The sequence below is a fragment of the Pleurodeles waltl genome, chromosome 1_2 (genome assembly GCF_031143425.1).
Source record: "Pleurodeles waltl isolate 20211129_DDA chromosome 1_2, aPleWal1.hap1.20221129, whole genome shotgun sequence".
Taxonomy (NCBI): Eukaryota; Metazoa; Chordata; class Amphibia; order Caudata; family Salamandridae; genus Pleurodeles; species Pleurodeles waltl.
In genome coordinates, this window is record NC_090437.1 from 1,316,004,757 (window position 1) to 1,316,020,842 (window position 16,086).

Here is a 16,086-nt window from a genome sequence, read left to right on the forward strand (position 1 = left end):
ACATATCCCATGGAACATACAAAGAACATGACAAGGAACCCAGTACTGAAAACATACACTAACATTGGCCCCACACCTGTAGGATTGTCACTTACCCATGTCAGTATACAGTTACATGCACCTTGCACTGCAAAGTTAGAACACATACACAGCTAGGTCCCATTGCCATCACAAAATACTCCCCTCATTGTGAAGCGAGAGGCCATGATCCAAACTTCACACATGTGCCAGAAACTTCACCTGACACATTAGACACCATTTTACATCCGCCTCAACCCCACGGGTAACAATAAAGGACTAAGCATTTACCACCCCACTATTATGAAGAATAAACTTGCAAGGTACCAGCACACTAAAACTAATCTCATGTTACCGGGTATCTGTCAGGGACACCTCTCATGTCTGTCAGCAATGACCATTGGCTACTGACACAGAATACTTCAAGCCTAGGTTGCAGAGCCAAACCGGATCTAGCTAAATCAGTGAGTAGAAGGAAAAGATGATAGGAGATTGCACGAAACATAGCTCAAATCTGAGAAGTCTTTACCAGAAGTGTATCTTAGCATCTGCTGTTACAATAAATGAAAAAGCAGAACAATCTGTCCTGTACACATTACAATCTATCAGTCTGCATCCACAACTCACACCTAGGCATGGGAGCTCATTACACCCCCACTGATGAAGCAAGCAAGAAAGAAGGTGTAATGGCAGCCATCCACTTCTGGTTGTACACACTGATTGAAGTCCACTTCACATACCTGTATGTAAGTTGAAGTACTGATTGATGAGATCTGCCCTAGAGTGACCTGCTCCTTCTTCCTCTGGCTCTTCATCACTTGCCATATCAGCATTTCCAGCCACAGGTCCAGCTGCCTCCCCCCTCATCTGCTATCAATGGTATCTGTTGTCTCAGGGCTAGGTTGTAGAGCATGCAACATGCAACAATTATTTGGTATACCTTGTGGGGCGAGTAGAGGAGGGCTCCTCCAGATAGGTCCAGGCACCTAAATCTTGCCTTCAGGAGCCCAAATGTTCACTCTATAACATGCCTTATCCTCCTGTGGGCCTCATTGTACTGGATTTCCCCTGGCGTGGTTGGGTACCTCACTGGTGTCAACAGCCAAGGACGGTCTGGATAGCCTGAGTCACCTGCGAACACAATGGCTGAACACCACAAACATGTATGTGGGACTTGTTTTATTGTGATGATAGGAGAGACAAATAACAAGCACACTACAATGGAAACTTACCTAGCAGCCAGGCCCTTTCTGTGTGGAGTCGTGTCATTAGCTGTGGAACATTGCTGTTCCGCATGCTGTAGGAATCATGTAAAGATCCTGGATACTTGGCTGAGACTTGTGAGATGTACTGGTCTGCCAGACACACCACCTGAATGTTGATAGAGTGGTAGCTTTTCCTGTTCCTATACACCTGCTCATTGGTACTGGGAGGGACCAAGGCTTCATGGGTGCCATCAATGGCTCCTACCACATGAGGAATGTGCCCCATCTCATAAAAGTCCGCCTTCACATAGGCCAAATCCACTCAGTGGGGAAACCTAATGTAGCTGTCCAGGTGTCTCGAAAATGCATACAGTACATCCCTCAAAACCACACTGAACATGGGTTGACACATCCCTGCTGTTAAGGCCACTGTATTCTGAAAGGAGCCTGTGGCCAGGAAGTGTAACACTGACAAGACTTGAATGATGGGAAGAATGCCATAGGTATTGCGAATGGCAAGCATCAGATCTGGCTCCATCTGTGTACAAAGATCCATGATGCTATGATGATCAAGAAGATATGTCTGTGTGAGAAATGGGGTCTTTAGTTGGCACTCAGGTTACCCCCTGTCCAAGCAAGGACCCTTACTCTAGTCAGATTAAAGGAGAATCACCCTCAGTTAACCCCTGCTCACCCCCTTGGTAGCTGGGCACGAGCAGGCAGGCTTAACTTCAGAAGCAATGTGTAAAGTATTTGTACCAACACACAGTGATACAGTGAAACACTACAAAATGGACACCACACCCGTTTAGAAAAATAGATAATATTTATCTAAATCCAACAAGACCAAAATGAAAAAGAGCCAACAAACACAAGTCGAAATATGAATTTTCGAAAGAATAAGAGTCTTAATCCTTAGAAAACAGTGAGAATGCTGTTGTTACACAAAGTACCTGGTTAGTGTAAAAAAATAAAGTTGCACGTTGGAAAAGGGTTGCACTGCGTCGATTCCTTACTCGCAAGTGAGGCAGTGCATTGTTTCTTTCTCTGGTCGGGTTGGTGATGCATCTGTTTTCTCCCTCGCAAGAGAGCGACGCGCCGATTTCCAGACGGGGCACCTTGGATCTGCGCAGTCAGGTTGACTTGGATGTCCAGGGACTATGCGTGGAAAATCTGGTTGCACGGTATTAAACAAAATGCACTGCATGGGGTTTGCATTATCAGCCTCCGTACACGTAATTTCCCTAGCAGTGTTGCGTTGATCTCCCAGCAGCGATGCAGGTGGTGCGTCAATTTCTGCCACAAAGCCGTTTATTAGCTGCGTTGCGGAAGGTGTATCATAAATTTCCCTGCACAGCATTTTGTGCGTGGATTTTCAGTTCTTGTCTGCCAGCTTCACCTTTCAGGGGCCCAGGATATGGATAGAGCACCACTTGGCAGGGCAGGAGTCTCAGCAGAGAGTCCAGGTGCTGGGAGGGGAGGTTTTTGATGGCCTTGAGACTTCCAGTCTTTGTCCCCTTTCACAGGCAGAGCAGCAACTGCAGGGTAGCCCAACAAAGCACAGTCACAGGCAGGGGCAGCACTTCTCCTCAGCTCTTCAGCTTTTCTCCTTGGCAGAGGTTACTCTTGAATCCGAAAGTGATCTCATTTTCAGGGGTTTTGGATCCACTACTTATACCCCTTTCTGCCTTTGAAGTAGGCAAACTTCAAAGGAAAGTCTCTCTTGTTTGTAAGATCCTGCCTTGCCCAGGCCAGGCCCCAAACACCAGAGGGTTTGAGACTGGTTTGTGTGAGGGCAGGCACAGCCAATTCAGGTGTAAGTGACCACTCCTCTCTTCCCCTCCAGTCCAGATGGCTCATCAGGATATGCGTGCTGCACCCCAGCTCCCTTAGTGTCACGGTCTAGAGGAGAGGTGCAAACAGCCCAACTGTCAACTGACCCAGATAGGGAATCCACAAACAGGCAGAGTCACAGAATAGTTTAAGCAAGAAAATGACTACTTTCTAAAAGTAGCATTTTCAAACACACAATCCAAAAACAAACTAATAAAATATATATTTTTTTAAATTGTGAGATCAGAGACCATAAACTCCAGATTTCTATCTGCTCCCAAAGGGAATCTGCACTTTAATAATATTTAAAGGCAGCCCCCATGTTAACCTATGAGAGAGAGAGGCCTTGCACAGTGAAAACCGAATTTGGCAGTATCTCACTGTTAGGACATATAAAACATATTAGCATATGTCCTACCTTAAACATACACTGCACCCTGCCCATCGGGCTACCTAGGGCCTACGTTAGTGGTGCCTTACATGTAAGAAAAGGGAAGGCTTATACCTGCAAGTGGGTACACTTGCCAAGTCGAATTGGCAGTTTAAAACTGCACACTCAGACACTGCAGTGGCAGTAACAGCCTGGATGATATGCCTTTCCTCCATAGTGTCAAAGTCTACTAGTGGACGGTACACTGGTGGTTGTCTCATTCTTCTCACGGCAGGATAACTATGTAAAGACAAGTAAAGATAATATGAGTTATGCAGTATGCACACATCATGTATACATTGTTTATTTCCGCACACTGAACATCTGTGGAGGACGCCTAGCACATCTGACATTTACAGCACAGCCCTTAGATATGCATAAGATTTCATCCTCCTTGGTGCATATTGCCAAGTATGACAATGGGAATGTACATATGATAATACTGTTAGAGTATATATGTGTAAGACCTAGCTGTCCTGCACTAATCACACATCTTTTTGAATTGAAACTAAACTTCTCCGTGGACTAAGAACCTCTGAGTAGCTGTACATAGATATCACCATATTTTCTCATTCAACACAGCTTTTACTTCTCATATGCACAATCTGTGGCCCAAACATGAAGGCACTACATACAGATAAACAGCACTTTAGGGGAGTAAGTGAATAACACAAATCAGTAAACACTTTCATCTATTAAAGTTCCCAAAATGGCGGCTCCTGACCTACTGTACTGGACAGGTGGAAGTGACCTAAGTCCACTGGCGGAAGTCGCAATGGTGGTCGCAACCGCCATGTAACTTGCATTGGTAAACATAGCTGCCTTTGGTGGACTTGGGCCAATGGCGATGTCCACCGGCAGTGACGGTCATGTACTTGGCTGCCGTGACCGCCATCTTCTGCACCATTGCTCACTTGACTCCTGACACTGTTGCGTGCAAGACCTCCATGACGTGAGCTGCTATGTACTGCCTCTGGGAGCCATCATGCCACGTCCTGCAGGTGTTAGGTCCCCTGCCTTCACCCGGGAAGAGCCTGAAAGGCTAGTGAACGTAGTCCTACCCCTGTATGAACAGCTATATGGGGCACCAGAGGAGCAGGTGAGTCTAATGTCTTAGCTATGTGTGATAGGTGTACTGTGTGACATTGCACAGGCCATGTGAACTTGTGAGGGTGTGGATTCAGATGGCATACTGTGAAGGCGTGTGTGGAGAGACGATTGGTATGTGTGCCTACTCTCTGTGACTGTTGTGTGCTGACCACTCCTATTGGTATGGTGCATATGTACATGACTTTCTCCTTTTGTCTGTGTCATCCATGCAGGTCAACACCCATCAGAAGAAGTGGATTTGGCATGCCATCGCCAAGCAAGTGCGAACCCTGTGGGTCCACAGCTGGCAGAGCACCTATTAGAAATGGGGTCTTTGGTTGGCAGTCAGGTTACCCCCTGTCCAAGCAAGGACCCTCACTCTAGTCAGGGTAAGTCACACACAATCCAAATTATCCTGTGCCCACCCTCTGGTAGCTTGGCATTGATCAGTCAGGCTTAACTTAGAAGGCAATGTGTAAAGTATTTGTGCAATAAATCATACAATAACACAATATGGCACCACAAAAATACACCACACAGTGTTAAGAAAAATACTTAATATTTATCTGGATATTTGCAGGTCAAAACGATAAAAGGTGCAATAAGAAATTGTAAAGATATCACTGGAAAGTGATACAAAGTGTCTTAAGTCGTTAAAAAGCAAACAAAGTCTCTTTCAAGCACAAAGTACCTGGTTGGAGTGAAAAATCTCCGCAAAGGGCCGCAGAGGAGGAGATGCGTGGGAAAATGGTGTGTGCGTCCGTTTGGCCCCTTCACACACGAACCTGCGTTGTTATTTTTCACGCGGGGAAGACGTTACGTCGATTTCCGGCGCGCGGATAGTTCTCCTCTGTGGGTGCAGGGTTTTCAGACGCCCCGGAGTCTGTGCGTGGAATCCTGGGCTTGTTGTCCGGCTGCGCGCCGTTCCGGTGGGCTGTGCGTAAAGTTTTCTCCCTCACGGCAGGCACTGCATCTATTTCCCCTCTGGAAGTCGGGCGGCGTTGTCCAGGTGGGCCGTGCGTCGAAGTTCCGGTCTTCGCGAAGTCGAGCGGTGTCTTTCCGGTCCGGCGTGTGGTGAAATTTTCACTGCGGAACAAGCTGTGCGTCGAATTTTTTGTCGCACAAGGAGTCCAGTTGCAAGAGAGAAGTCTTTTTGGTCCTGAGACTTCAGGGAACAGGAGACAAGCTCTATCCAAGCCCTTGGAGAGCACTTCTGCAGCAAAGCAAGGGAGCAGCAAGACATCAGGGCAACAGCAAGGCAGCAGTCCTTTGTAGAAAGCAGTCAGGTGAGTCCTTTAGGCAGCCAGGCAGTTCTTCTTGTCAGGGTGCAGGTTCTGGTTCAGGTTTCTTCTCCAGGAAGTGTCTGAGGTGGTAGGGCAGAGGCCCTGTTTTATACCCAAATGTGCCTTTGAAGTGGGGGAGAGTTCAAAGAGTGGCTTAGAAGTGCACCAGGTCCCCTTTCAGTTCAATCCTGTCTGCCAGGGTCCCAGTAGGGGGTGTGGCAGTCCTTTGTGTGAGAGCAGGACTTCCACCCTCTAAGCCCAGGAAGACCCATTAAAAATGCAGATGTATGCAAGTGATGCTGAGTACCCTGTGTTTGGGGTGTGTCTGAGTGAATGCACAAGGAGCTGTCAACTAAACCCAGCCAGACGTGGATTGTAAGGCACAGAAAGATTTAAGTGCAGAGAAATGCCCACTTTCTAAAAGTGGCATTTCTAAAATAGTAATATTAAATCCAACTTCACCAGTCAGCAGGATTTTGTATTACCATTCTGGCCATACTAAATATGACCTTCCTGCTCCTTTCAGATCAGCAGCTACCACTTCAACAATGTATGAGGGCAGCCCCAATGTTAGCCTATGAAGGGAGCAGGCCTCACAGTAGTGTACAAATGGATTTGGGGGTTTTACACTACCAGGACATATAAACTACACAGGTACATGTCCTGCCTTTTACCCACACAGCACCCTGCTCTAGGGGGTTACCTAGGGCACACATTAGGGGTGACCTATATGTAGAAAAAGGGGAGTTTTAGGCTTGGCAACTACTTTTAAATGCCAAGTCGAAGTGACAGTGAAACTGCACACACAGGCCTTGCAATGGCAGGCCTGAGACAAGGCAAGGGGCTACTAAAGTGGGTGGCACAACCAGTGCTGCAGGCCCACTAGTAGCATTTAATCTACAGGCCCTGGGCACATATAGTGCACTCTACTAGGGTCTTACAAGTAAATCAAATAGTCCAATTTGGTGTGATCCAAGGTTACCGTGTTTTAAGGGAGAGAGCATGTGCACTTTAGCACTGGTTAGCAGTGGTAAAGTGCGCAGAGTCTAAAAGCCAGCAAAAACAGGGTCCAAAAAGTGGATGGAGGCAGGCAAAAAGTTAGGGGTGACCACCCTAAGGCTGTCAGGTCTAACATGTGTCCCCCCCAGCTGAAAGTGGGGAGAGCTACCCAACCTCCTCGGACCTCTCATCGCTAAGGCGGACGTATCTGGAGAGACCATCAGCATTGGCGTGGTCAACCCCTGGGCGATGCTCCACCGTAAAGTCCATCCTCTGTAGGGAAATGGACCACCTCAAGAGTTTTGGATTCTCACCCCTCATCTGCATGAGCCATCTGAGTGGCCTGTGGTCTGTCTGAACCCGGAAGTGAGTCCCAAACAGGTATGGTCTCAGCTTCTTCAGTGCCCAGACCACAGCAAAGGCTTCTCTTTCAATAGCACTCCACCTCTGTTCCCGTGGTAATAGTCTCCTGCTAATAAAGACTAATGGTTGGTCTAGGCCCTCCTTGTTTAGCTATGCTAGGACCGCCCCTATGCCATGCTCTGAAGCGTCTGTCTGCACGATAAATTCCTTGGAGTAGTCAGGGGCCTTGAGCACGGGGGCCGTGCACATGGCTTCCTTCGGGGAGTCAAAGGCTTTCTGACAAGCCTCTGTCCAATTCACCAACCTAGGTTGTTTTTTGGATGTGAGTTCTGTCTAGGGTGTCACCATGGTTTCATAGCCCTTGACAAATCTGCAGTAATATCCGGTGAGGCCTAAGAAGGCTCTCACTTCTGTTTAGGTTCTAGGTGGTTGCCAGGCCTTGATAGTTTCAATTTTGGCCTGTAGTGGCTGCACCTTGCCACCACCTACTAGGTGTCCCAAGTACACCACGGAACCCTGCCCAATCTGGCACTTACTGGCCTTGATGGTCAAGCCTGCCTGTTGCAGGGCCTGAAGCACCTCCTCGAGGTGGAGCAGGTGTTCCTCTCAGCTGTCACTGTAGACGGCAATGTCATCCAGGTAGGCTGCGCAGAAGGCATCCTTGCCAGCTAGGATCCCGTTAACCAACCGTTGGAAGGTAGCGGGGCATTTTTCAACCCAAAGGGCATCACCAGGAATTGGTAATGGCCCTCAGGTGTGGAAAATACTGATCTCTCTTTAGCCCCCTCAGTCAAGGCGATCTGCCAGTACCCTGATGTGAGATCAAAAGTACTGAGGAATTTGGCAGCGCCTAGCCTGTCTCCGAGCTCATCAGCTCGGGGGATGGGGTGAGCGTCAGTCCGTGTGACTGAATTGAGACCCCGGTAGTCCACGCAGAACCTAAGTTCTGGCTTGGCACCAGGGGCAGCAGCCCTGGGTACCAGCACCACAGGGCTGGCCCAGGGACTGCTAGACTTCTCAATAACCCCAAGAGCCAACATCTTGGAGACTTCCTCTTTGATGCTGGCCTTCACCTTGTCTGACAACCTGTACATTTTGTTCTTTACAGGGGGACTGTCTCCTGTGTCAATATCATGGACACACAAGTGTGTGCGTCCAGGGGTGAGAGAAAACAGGGAGGAGTACTGTTCCAGTAACTGGTAGCAGCCCCCTCTCTGTTCTAGGGTCAGGGAGTCAGAGAGAATGAGACCCTCCACTGACCCAACACCTTCCTTGGCGGCGAGGAGGTCGGGAAGAGGTTCACTCTCCTCTTCCGCCCCCTCATCTGTCACCAGAAGCATGTTGACTTCAGACCTCTCAAAATGAGGCTTCAGTCGGTTGACATGGAGCACCCTTAGGGGGTTCATAGGGGATTGGAGGTCCACTAGGTAAGTGGCCTCCCCTTTCCACTCCTTCACTTCAAATGTGCCAGACCAGCGGTCCTGGAGAGCTCTAGGCTCTACTGGCTCCATTACCCACACTTTGTCTCCAGGTTGAAACTCTACCAGGGTGGCCTTCTGGTCATACCAGCGTTTCATTACCTCTTGACTGGCCTCAAGGTTACTTTTGGCCACTTTCCAGAAGCGGTTCATCTGGTTGCGGAGGGCCAGCATGTAGCTGACCACATCCTGAGGGGGTGCCTTTGGAGCTTTCTCCAACCCCTCCTTGACAATGCTTAAGGGTCCCCTGACAGGGTACCCATAGAGGAGCTCAAAGGGACTGAACCCTACCCCCTTCTGGGGTACCTCTCTGTAAGCAAAGAGAAGGCATCGTAAGAGGACGTCCCACTTACGCCTCAGGGAGGCCAGCGATCCTGCCTTTCAAGGTCTTGTTGAATCTCTCCACAAGACCATTAGATTGGGGGTGATAGGGTGTGGTGAACTTGTAGGTTACACCACACGCATCCCACATAGACATCATGTATGCAGACATGAAGTTAGTGCCTCTGCCAGACACTATCTCCTTTGGGAGTCCCACACGGGTAAATATCCCCATCAGAGTTCTGGTCACCACCGGTGCACTTACGGTCCTCAGAGGGATTGCCTCTGGGTAACGGGTGGCATGGTCCACCAAAACCAGGATGAACCTGTTGCCTAGGGCAGTTTTGGGGTCCAATGGACCAACAATGTCAATGCCCACCCTTTCAAAGGGGGTGCCAACGACAGGGAGTGGAATCAGGGGGGCCTTAACCCTTTTTCCTGTTTTACCGCTGGACTGGCAGGTAGGACAGGACCTACAGAACGTATCTGAGTTTGTCCTCATTCTGAGCCAATAGAAGTGGGTGACGAGCCTGGCAAAGGTCTTGCCTTGCCCCAAATGTCCTGCCAGGGGAATGTCGTGAGCCAGTCCCAGTAGGAAGGTCCGGTAACACTGGGGGACCACCAGCGCATGCGCTGCCCCAATGGCCGGAACCTTAAGCTCACTGTAGAGGAGATTATTCTCCCAATATATGTGGTGATCGCCAGAGGCTGCACCTGTTGCCTGGGCTGAGGCTTGCTTCCTCATGCCCTCTAGAGTGGGACATTCTTTCTGCGCCTTGCAGAATTCCTCCCTGGTGGGCCCACCCTCAACTTGCCAGCCAGCAAGCTCGGGTAGGTCACCTAGGGCGGCAATGTCTTCCCCAGTTGGCTCGGGGGCCTCCTCCTCAGGAACCCCGTCAACCACTGCAGGAACTTCTGGGACCGATTTCCCGCACCCCTTGCCCCTCCTCTTGGCAGTTGTCTGGGCCATTGTTCCAGGCTCCAGACGCCCTTGACTTCCCTCTCGGTCAGCCATGGACCGTGTGGTCATGCAGACCCACTCAGGCAATCCTAACATCTCCAAGTGAGACCTTAGCTCTACCTCCTTCCAGGTAGTGTGCTCAAGATCATTGCCTAACAGACAATCTACAGGCATGGCAGGACTCACAGCTACTTTTAGAGTACCAGAGACCCCCCCCACTCAAAGGGAACCAGAGCTACCGGTAGGGGCTCTCATGATTGTCGCCGACTATGACTTGGTGGAATGTATTTGGGATAACCTGCTCTGCTGACACCAGCTGACCCTTGACAGTAGTCATGCTAGCTCCTGTATCACGCAGAGCCTCCACCCTTTGCCCATTGATGGTGACCCACTGTCTATACTTGGAAGTATTGGCAGGCATGTGGGTTTTTGGCACCATCTCTGCATCCCCCAGGGACACTAGGGTTACCTCTGTCTGCTCACCAAAACTGACTGGGACCATCTCCTCCCCGAGCGCTACGCTAGCCAACCCAGGTGTCTGCCCTCCTTTGGGGGGCTGTGCACTCTTGGGACACTTGGAGTCGCCCTCAGAGTGCCCATACTTATTGCACTCTGCACAGTGGGGTACAAACCTCCCTTTCTTATGGTCAGTAAAACCCTTCTTTTGACAATCAGACCGGGACTGGTTACCACTAATCCCTTGGGAACTATTTTGGGGGCCTTTTGAGATCTCCTTGTTTTTAAGTTTTTCTCCCCCCTCTTTCTTCTGATGGGAACCCTAACCACCTTTGTGGGTGTCCCCCCAGATACCTTTTTGGACCCTCTGGTACTAGTCCATAGGTCCGCCTCCTCAGCAAGCTTCCTGGGATCAGTCAGCTTACTGTCTACTAGATGCTGGCGCAACTCTGTAAAACAAAAACTGAGCATATGCTCTCTCAGAATCAAATTGTACAATCCTGTGTAATCATCTACTTTGCAGCCCCACACCCATCCATTCAGTGCCTTACTGGAAAAGTCACAGAAATCTACCCATGTTTGTGTGGATAGTTTGGTGCTGTCCCTAAACCTTGTGACTGTATTTCTCGGGGAGTCAGCCCAAACTTGGTAAGTAAAATGGCTTTCTGAAGTGGGTATGTGTTTTGATCTGATCTATCCAATGTGAGAAGTGTGTCCCTCCCCAATGGTGGCACATAACTCCACATAGCTGTACCCCATTGCCCTTCAGGAACCTCATGAGCCCTTAGTGCAACTTCATAAGCAGCTAACCATCTATGTCATCTCCCACCACAAAACTGGGCACCACATTTTTGGGTATACAAACCTTCTTTTCTCCAGCAGGTCCCGTCTGTATGCTGCCACCATTATTGCTGGATTCAGACTGCTTTGCCTTGAGATCCAGCTCCTTGAGACTCAGTTCATGAGCCAACAAAAGTTTCTTTTCAGCCAAGGCTCGCTCAGCTTCAATCTGTTTGGCTGCTTTTCAGCCTCAGCTTGCTTGGCTTCTCTCTCTGCCATCCTTTCGTCCTGTTGAGCCTCAAGTTTTATCCTTGCCATTTGCAATTGGAACTCCCTCTCCTTTCCTCTGCGGTCAGGCCCTGATCAGAGACACTGCTCCCTGGTCTGGAAGGGGGCACAATTGCAGTGGTAACATCACCCACTGATGGCAATAAATCCTCGGAGGGGCCATTTTCTGGCTCCTCCTCCTCAGCATCCTCCTCTAAATGGGCTTCTGCCCAGGCCCTCAGCGCCACTTGAAAGTCCACCTTTCTGGAGGCCCCTTGGGTGGGTACACTCATCTCCTTGCAGAACCCTTTTAGCTGTTTGACAGTATATGTCTCCAACAGGGCTAGGTCAAAATCTCCTGCTTGAGACCCAGCCAGAGACATGTTGAGTGAGGAGTTAGGTTTAGTAAATTGTCAGAAAAAAGAAATTTGCAAAGAGATACAAATCATGTTGACCTTCAACTGTGGGTAGTTAGTGAAATACTTAGCTGCTGTATGTCACTGCCCAAATACAAGTCCTATCCTCACTGCTGATCACCAATGTTAGAAATGGGGTCTTTGGTTGGCCGTCAGGTTACCCCCTGTTCAAGCAAGGACCCTCACTCTAGTCAGGGTAAGTCACACACAATCCAAATTATCCTGTGCCCACCCTCTGGTAGCTTGGCACTGAGCAGTCAGGCTTAACTTAGAAGGCAATGTGTAAAGCATTTGTGCAATAAATCATACAATAACACAATATAGCACCACAAAAATACACCACACTGTTTAGAAAAATATATAACATTTATCTGGATATTTGCAGGTCAAAATGATAAAAGATGCAATAAGAAATTGTAAAGATATCACTGGAAAGTGATATAAAGGGGGTGATTCTGACCCCGGCGGTACAAGACCGCCGGGGCCAGGGTCGGCGGGAGCACCGCCGACAGGCCGGCGGTGCCCCGCAGGGCATTCTGACCGCGGCGGTTTACCGCTGCCCTTAGAATCCCCCATGGCGGCGCAGCTTGCTGCGCCGCCATGGGGGATTCTGACACCCCCTACCGCCATCCTGTTCCTGGCGGTTCGCCCGCCAGGAACAGGATGGCGGTAGGGGGTGCCGCGGGGCCCCTGGGGGCCCCTGCCGTGCCCATGCCAATGGCATGGGCACGGCAGGGGCCCCCGTAAGAGGGCCCCGCAAAGTATTTCAGTGTCTGCTAAGCAGACACTGAAATACGCGACGGGTGCAACTGCACCCGTCGCACCCCTGCAACTCTGCCGGCTCAATTCTGAGCCGGCGTCCTCGTTGCAGGGGCATTTCCTCTGGGCCGGCGGGCGCTCTCTTGGAGAGCGCCCGCCGGCCCAGAGGAAATGTCTAAATGGCCGCCGCGGTCTTTTGACCGCGGTGCGGTCATTCAGCGGCGGTACCTTGGCGGACGGCCTCCGCCGTCCGCCAGGGTCATAATCAGGCCCAAAGTGTCTTAAGTCTTTAAAAAGCAAACAAAGTCTCTTTCAAGCACAAAGTACCTGGTTGGAGTGAAAAATCTCCGCAAAGGGCTACAGAGGAGGAGATGCGTGGGAAAATGGTGTGTGCGTCGGTTTCGCCCCTTCACACACGGACTTGCGTTGTTATTTTTCACACAGGGAAGACGTTGCGTCGATTTCTGGTGCGCGGACAGGTCTCCTCTGTGGGTCGTGGGGTTTTCAGACACCCCGGGGTCTGTGCGTGGAATCCTGGGCTTGTTGTCCGGCTGCGCGTCATTCCGGTGGGCTGTACGTGGAATTTTCTCCCGCACGGCAGGCGCTGCGTCGATTTCCCCTCTGGAAGTAGGGTGGCGTTGTCCAGGCGGGCCGTGCGTCGAAGTTCCTGTCGCACCGCAGGCGCCGGGTCGATCTTTTCTTCGCGAAGTCGAGCGGCGTCTTTCCAGTCCGGCGTGCAGTGAATATTTCATCGCGGAACAAGCTATGCGTCTAATTTTTTGCTGTACTAGGAGTCCAGTTGCAAGAGAGATGTCTTTTTGGTCCTGAGACTGCAGGGAACAGGAGGCAAGCTCTATCCAAGCCCTTGGAGAGCACTTCTGCAGCAAAGCAAGGGAGCAGCAAGACAGCAGGGCAACAGCAAGGCAGCAGTCCTTTGTAGAAAGCAGTCAGGTGAGTCCTTTAGGCAGCCAGGCAGTTCTTCTTGTCAGGGTGCAGGTTCTGGTTCAGGTTTCTTCTCCAGGAAGTGTCTGAGGTGGTAGGGCAGAGGCCCTGTTTTATACCCAAATGTGCCTTTGAAGTGGGGGAGACTTCAAAGAGTGGCTTAGAAGTGCACCAGGACCCCTTTCAGTTCAGTCCTGTCTGCCAGGGTCCCAGTAGGAGGTGTGGCAGTCCTTTGTGTGAGAGCAGGTCCTCCACCCTCCCAGCCCAGGAAGACCCATTCAAAATGCAGATGTATACAAGTGAGGCTGAGTACCCTGTGTTTGGGGTGTGTCTGAGTGAATGCACAAGGAGCTGTCAACTAAACCCAGCCAGACGTGGATTGTAAGGCACAGAAAGATTTAAGTGCAGAGAAATGCCCACTTTCTAAAAGTGGCATTTCTAAAATAGTAATATTAAATCCAACTTCACCAGTCAGCAGGATTTTGTATTACCATTCTGGCCATACTAAATATGACCTTCCTACTCCTTTCAGATCAGCAGCTACCACTTCAACAATGTATCAGGGCAGCCCCAATGTTAGCCTACGAAGGGAGCAGGCCTCACAGTAGTGTACAGACGAATTTGGGGGTTTTACACTACCAGGACATGTAAACTACACAGGTACATGTCCTGCCTTTTACCCACACAGCACCCTGCTTTAGGGGTTACCTAGGGCACACATTAGGGGTGACTTATTTGTAGAAAAAGGGGAGTTTTAGGCTTGGCAAGTACTTTTAAATGCCAAGTCGAAGTGACAGTGAAACTGCACACACAGGCCTTGCAATGGCAGGCCTGAGACAAGGCAAGGGGCTACTAAAGGGGGTAGCACAACCAGTGCTGCAGGCCCACTAGTAGCATTTAATCTACAGGCCCTGGGCACATATAGTGCACTCTACGAGGGTCTTACAAGTAAATCAAATAGTCCAATTTGGTGTGATCCAAGGTTACCATGTTTTAAGGGAGAGAGCATATGCACTTTAGTACTGGTTAGCAGTGGTAAAGTGCGCAGAGTCTAAAAGCCAGCAAAAACAGTGTCCAAAAAGTGGAGGGAGGCAGGCAAAAAGTTAGGGGTGAACACCCTAAGGCTGTCAGGTCTAACAGCACCCATTGCAGAAAGCGGTGGGAGGACCTGAGACGCTGGGCCCGGAAGACCGCTAAGGCCCAGCTGGGGATGTCCTACCAACGAGGGAAGGGTGCCTGTCGGACCCTGACCCTCCACCCCCCATAGCCCACATTTTGGCAGTAGCCTACCCTGAGGTGGATGGGCGTTTGAGGGCAGCACAGCAGCCACGAGGGGGTAAGCGCTGACTGACTCCTTGTACTTTCCTCTGGCAGTTAAATGTTTGCTGTCACACTTTAGCAGGTGTGACACTGTAGTAGGTGCTACATGTATGTTGACTACTGGGATTACATAGTACTCAAGTTGCCTGAATAAAAGATGGATATCTGGTCTTAGGGTTGTGCATCTGGACGTTTAGATCACCTGTGCCAAGGAATATCTATGACTTCATGTGGTGATGCACATTTGACAGTGCCACATGTGTGATTCTACCCAGCCATATATATGCCTGTAAGCTGCTGTAGCATCCAACCCATCTAGTATTTCCATGTCCATTAATCAGATTACATGATAATGTAGCTCTAAGGTGTCATACCACTCCCATTTGCAAAGGTCAGCTGTATGTGCTACGTAGGGCCTGACATATTAGGTATAGAGCCCAGTTAGCTTGTGTCCTGGTACAGGTATTGACTCCATGTGAGGCTGGCATCTCATTCAGTCAATATGTATGGTGAGTATTGGACTGTTCAAATTGGTGAGTGGAGGTGTCCCCATTGTCCCTTCATATTGATACTATGGGGTATGTGAAGGTTGTTATGGAAGGACAACCAACTATTGGTGTCTGATTTTGTCTTTTTGCCCTTACCATGCATATCCATACCATTTACATGTGGGAAAATCACTTTTATCCCAATGGCTTTGGTGTAGAGGAGGTAAGTGGCGAGGCTGTCCTACCCTTTGACAATATGCAATGTCCATGCTAGTGTGCCATTGCCCTATCAATAAAAGTGCAACATTTGCCTACATCATGTCTCACTGGTTACTTTGGAACAGATCTTGTAGAGTGGGACAATCATTACTAACCTTAACCTAGCTGATGTTGGCAATTTGGACAGGAATTGCTATTGGCTCACCTCATATTTCAAGATGTCATGGTTTAGGTGTACTACTATTTCTCATACAGTTGTTGTTGTGGGATATGTTGTCAGTGCAATGACAGTCCTGTAGGTCCATGTGTACATGCCTTTTCAGTGGGATATGTGTGTGTTGTCTGGACTTAGCTACTAGAAATCACATCAGGAATGCTGTGAGTGATGTTGGTGTACTCATGAATTAGTAGGTTGTCCTTTGTTTAATAGTTGTAACTATGCTCTCTGTGATTGTCTCG